The sequence below is a fragment of the Lepidochelys kempii genome, chromosome 26 (assembly GCF_965140285.1).
Source record: "Lepidochelys kempii isolate rLepKem1 chromosome 26, rLepKem1.hap1, whole genome shotgun sequence".
Taxonomy (NCBI): Eukaryota; Metazoa; Chordata; order Testudines; family Cheloniidae; genus Lepidochelys; species Lepidochelys kempii.
In genome coordinates, this window is record NC_136405.1 from 16,467,657 (window position 1) to 16,472,870 (window position 5,214).

Consider the following 5,214-nt stretch of genomic DNA (forward strand, 5'->3'; position numbering starts at 1 on the left):
GTTGGTCCTGCTTTGAGCAGGGGTTGGACTAGATGACCTCCTGAGGTCTCTTCCAACCCTAATTTTCTATGATTCTATGATTCAATCTGCCTCCTGAGAGGGGCTGGTGCAACAGCCTCATGCAGTGGCATAAAGGGCAGCTCGGGCCAAAGCCTGGCTTCTAGATCAGATTAAATGCAAACACCAGACACGCACTCACCTGGAAACACACAGCCGAGCTCCTTCCTTAAGCTCCCCCACCCATAACCCACCTTCCCCAGCACTGTGTACGTCCCACCTAGAGATGGGGCCAGACTCTGCTCCTAGTGCCCCCTATGCAAACTGCTGGAGTCTATGGGCCCTCCCTAGGCTCCCCCTCTGATATTGAGGCCATGTGTTGTGGGCTGCCCTGCACCAGGGGAGAGCCAGTGTAGGTACCAGCTGCTACAGGCTGACCTCCCTGGGATCTCTGACCCACTCCTTCTGCTGTCTCCCAAGTGGGCGGGATGTCACTAGGTGTCCAACTGGGATGGGATGAGGAGAGGGGGCACAGATTAAATGGCACCCACGGAGCCGTGCCTGTCTCTTGGGGCAGGATGGACCCCATGAGCCATGAGGAGGTGGTTCCCGCTGTGATCCTGCCTCCAGTTTTCTGGTGATGCCGCATCCAGGACGCTGCTGTCCAGCAGCCTCAGCCTCAGCGAGGATGGGAAAGGCCTTTAGCGCATTCCACGCCCACTGCTGCTACTCATTAGCTACAGTGATCCAGAGATGCTCCCTGCCCATGTACAGCTCTCTGAGTGCTCACCCCCCAGATTCTCCCAATGAGTCAATGCTATGGCATCCAATCTGACTGCAGGTAATGTAACCTTAGGCCCCAGCAGTTCGTTCTGTCTTCATATAGCTCCGGTTTCGGTAGGAGGGAAGCAGTAACAGCAGGATCGTAGGGCAGCAGCCAAAGTGCATGCACGGACCCCTGCCACACAGCTCACAGCCACCGCACGCCCCAAGGCATGCAGACATGCCACCTGGCCCAGCGATGGCACATTGCAGGCTGGGTCTTATAGCCACCAAGGATGCCAATTAGGTGGCAGTTACCATGTAATTAAATTAATATGTGTAAAGGAGACGGAGGCCACAGGCTCTTGTGTGGGCAAAGCTTGGAGAAGGCATTAAATGATTTAGGTCAATTAATACCAAGGGGGTTGAGAGGATCTTTGGAGGTTGTTTTATTGAGGGCATGACTCCCACTGCTTCCCCCTCCCATCTCCAGACCTTGGCAAGCCTTTGGAACGAGAAGCATTCCTGTCCTTTCGCGGCTTGCTAACAGGCGTGCTTGGGGGAGCTCAGTTTCCCTCGCCCAAACAAAATGCACTGCTCTCTGCCAGCTCTAGCAATAGGTTTGCTCTGTGCTGTCAGCTCACCCGCAAATGAACTGCCTTCTGAGCCCACCAGCCGTGACACTGCAGGCCTGTGCAAGAGAGCTAAAGTGTGAATCTGAGCTGTAATCGGGTGGATCTAGACACCAAATTGTCTCCAAATTCATCTCCTAACAGTTCTGAATCATATGCAGTAGCTTTATATCCTGCAGGTCTGTAACCCATGGTCAGGTCTAGCACAAAGCAGCCCATTTCTTGGAAAGAAGGTGTGTTTTTCCCAAAAGACACCCTCGTATGATTCCTCCTGAGTGAAGTTGCCTAGCAGTTTGCACCGTCTTTCCACTCCAGTGGGGTGTATTGCAGCTGTCCAATGCCCTGGGGGTATGAGCGAGCCTCCCAGCTGGGGTTGACAGACTTGGGCTAGTGGGGCTCAGAACAGTGCTCTAAAAATAGCAGCATAGACAGCGCTTGGACGTTGCAGCTCTGACTGGAGCTCTGGCTCTGAAGCCCACCCCCTGCCTAGGCTTCAGAGCCCAGAGCTCCAGGTCTGAGCACACATTTATTGCAACCAGTGAGAGCGGAGGGGGCCGGCAGCTCCCAAAATCAGGCCATCACTGAGTCACTCTGTGAAGCTGCTCAGAGGAGTAAAGCATTCTGGGAGGGAATGTGACATCTCAGTGTTAATTTTTCATCAAGATGCAGAAATCCTTAGGGGAACGTCCAGAAACCTCTGGGCATCTCTGTGTTGTATTGGGGCAGGAGGGTTCCCTTTCCACAGCATGTCTGCTGAGTGCCCGCTCCCTGTGTCCTTATTAATACAGGTGTTTGCAGGAAAATCATCCCCTGCACTCCTCTCTGGATGGGGATGATTAATTATTGCTAATAATACACTGTGATTAAACTGTCAAGCATGGAGCTTCAAAGATAAATCAGCAACCGCAGGTCCTTTTCCCCAACCAGCTTGCTGCTTAAATTAGACACAACAGTGAGTGGGCAGGTTTCTCTTCCCCCTGCTCCTTCCCCAAATGCAAGGTCTGACTCAGATTCCAGAGGTGAAAAAAAAAACCCAAACCTCAAGAGCTTAAGGAAAAACCCCAGGTTTGTTCTGGAAGATACAACTGTGCCTATTGGTTCACCCCACCCCAGAGCTGGAGAGACAGAGATTTCAGTGCATCTAAACACGCCAGTGGTGTTCCAACATCCTGGGTCACAGGGACGTATTCAAGAGGCCATGGCCCACTCCATGACCCACTCCATTCAGAAATCTCCTTTATTCCTACCTCCAAGCCCCCATCCGCATACTTCATGCCTTATCCCATGGGTTCTCAGCCTGATACTTCAAGCTGAGTTCACTTTCAGCCCCTCAGTGTGTTAGTTATATCAGTTTAAGACTGCCTTAGACACAAAGGGCCTGATTCCAACCTTACATGGATTTTACCCGACTTCAGTGGAGTTACTGCTGAATTCTACAGGTACAAGACCAGAATGAGACCCCCAGGGGACCAAATTCAGATGACGTGGGTAAGGCGGAAAGAGTGTAAAACTAAGGGAGCATGACTCTAGCACCTTGTGGGAAGGAGGTGTAGATTACTGGGCTCGTCACCTCTGTATTTGGCCCAGCTAGTCCCAGCTGCTTAGGTGTATCAGGAGGGTCTGCTCAACAATGACTTTGGCCACCAGACTCCCAGTTGCCCTCAGTTATAGTCATGCAATTTAAGTGGGGTTGCCGTGGGCTCATATGGGCAGAATCTGGCCACCAGCATTTAAGGAGCTGCTGATTTCTTCTCTGGGCTCACTTGGCAACAGAAACATGAGGAGGTCGGGCTGCTACTGTCCCCTTCCTTTGCAAACCCAGTCGTAGTGCTGTTGGACTGGCTTGTGGCCTCAGACCAGGCCTATGCTTTATGCACCTCCAGCTGTATAACACACTAGCCTGGGCCTTGGCAGACAGGATTCAATTCCAGGTGTAGACTGCTCAGGTAAATTATGTCACGCCTCGTGCCTCAGTTTCCCCTCTGTGCAATGGAGGCTCTCAGATGCTCTGGAAATGGAGTCCATAGAAGTGCTGTACATGGGGTTAGAGTGGTGCTGAAGGTCCTCAGCCCATGGGTCAAGGGTGCTGTCATTAGACACCTGTGTTTGAAATCTTTGCCTCGTTTTCACCTGCTGTTGTTATTCATGGGTTGTCCCTTGCAAGTTGGAAGTCGAACTCAGTTTCCAGGCCAGATCATTCTTCCGCCCACTGTGGAGACAGACTGGACCCACGTCTGTCTTCAGTCACCCCTACACCACCACCGACTTCCTTCCTTGGTGTGTTACTGTGGGGCACTCACAAGGGCTCAGCGCATTCCGGGCCAGAATTCCCAAGAGGTCCAGAACCCAGTTGGTCTCTAAGTGGCGGTAGGATTCTCTGTGGTTCTTGGTGGGCGCTGGACCCTTGGGCAAGCCGGCCGCCAATGGTATATTATTGCAGCGTTGCTCATTAGGGCTAAACTGCTGGCCACGCACATTTATTATAGAGGCCACCCCCAGGCAGAGGGACTTGGGCTAGAACCATTGTCACTCTGCTCCAAAAAACTCCAGGCCTCCACCATCTGAACTCTAGGAGAAAAGTTCTAGTCACGGGTCCCTTCTGCTCCCTGTGGGCCCAGTAGCGAGCCAGCACTAACTCCTAGCAGGCAAAGCTGGACCTCAGGAGCTCAGGTTCACGGAGAGCCAACCCAGCAGCCAGCCACCAAACTGCAACAAATGCACTTGCTGCAGCCAGTGACCCCGGAAGGCAGGGCACCACCCTATTGGCACAGGCCCCACCACTGGAACTTGCAACGCCATTATGGAAGTGGGGGGACTGGAGACAGAAAGTGCCACTTTCGGCATTCAGCCAAGGGCTCCCTGTGCTCCAGTCCACGGTGGCCTACTGACAGCTGCCAGGCTAGTGCTTTACTCCAAGCAATGGGAGCCCAGCACATCTCAGGGTGGCTGCGATGGGACCTCAGCCGGGAGAGCAGCTTAGGGCACAGACAGGACTGGGCAAGCAGGTTCTACATGTTTCTTTTTCACCAAACTTGGGGGAGGCGAAGGGGTCACAGCTGAACAACAGCACCCACAGTCTCTTGACTTGGCTCCCATGGCCTTTGCTCCACACTCTCTCTCCCCTTTAGATTTTCTTTTCCTCAGTAAATTCCTATTTCACTCTCACTGGGGGTTTTCCGCCTTGATCGCTGCTCCCTGCCCACTGGTAGTGCCAGTGCCAGGAGACATTTCCATGCAAGGCCTCCATGAAGAGCTGCCTGCTTGGTGAGGGACACATAGAGACACTTGGCCTGGACAACTCTGCGGGTTAAAAATGACCTGGGGGGTGAAGTACTTGAATGTGATGAAGGAAGGAAGGGCAGTCCCATGGACACTTGCATGGTTCATAGGAAGCCTGTGCTACTGAGTGAGCCAGAGCATGGACCGTGGGCCAGATGTGTAGAGGTGCTCAATGTTCACAAAACTAGCTGAGGGGTGCTCTGAATGTCAGACACTATCTCCTAATTGTTTTATGGTTGGCATTACCATCTTCACAGAAAAAAAAGCCCTTTTCACTTCCTCAGGTTCTATAAAGAAGGCCTGAAAGGCTTTATTATTATTATTTATTTTATTGCTTGGTTTTTTTGCCTTAGGTATGTCAGGCCTGTCACGCAGTGGAGGAATAGACCCCTGGCGGGAATGCCCTGAGATAATGGTATTTCGGAGGAAAGCAACAAACAGAATTTTCCAGATTGCTAAAGGCAGGCTACCCATAGTGGGTCCTTTAGGTCAGGGTCCAAAGGAAGTTATTGACTCATGGAAGGATCCACAATGTAGTAATGCT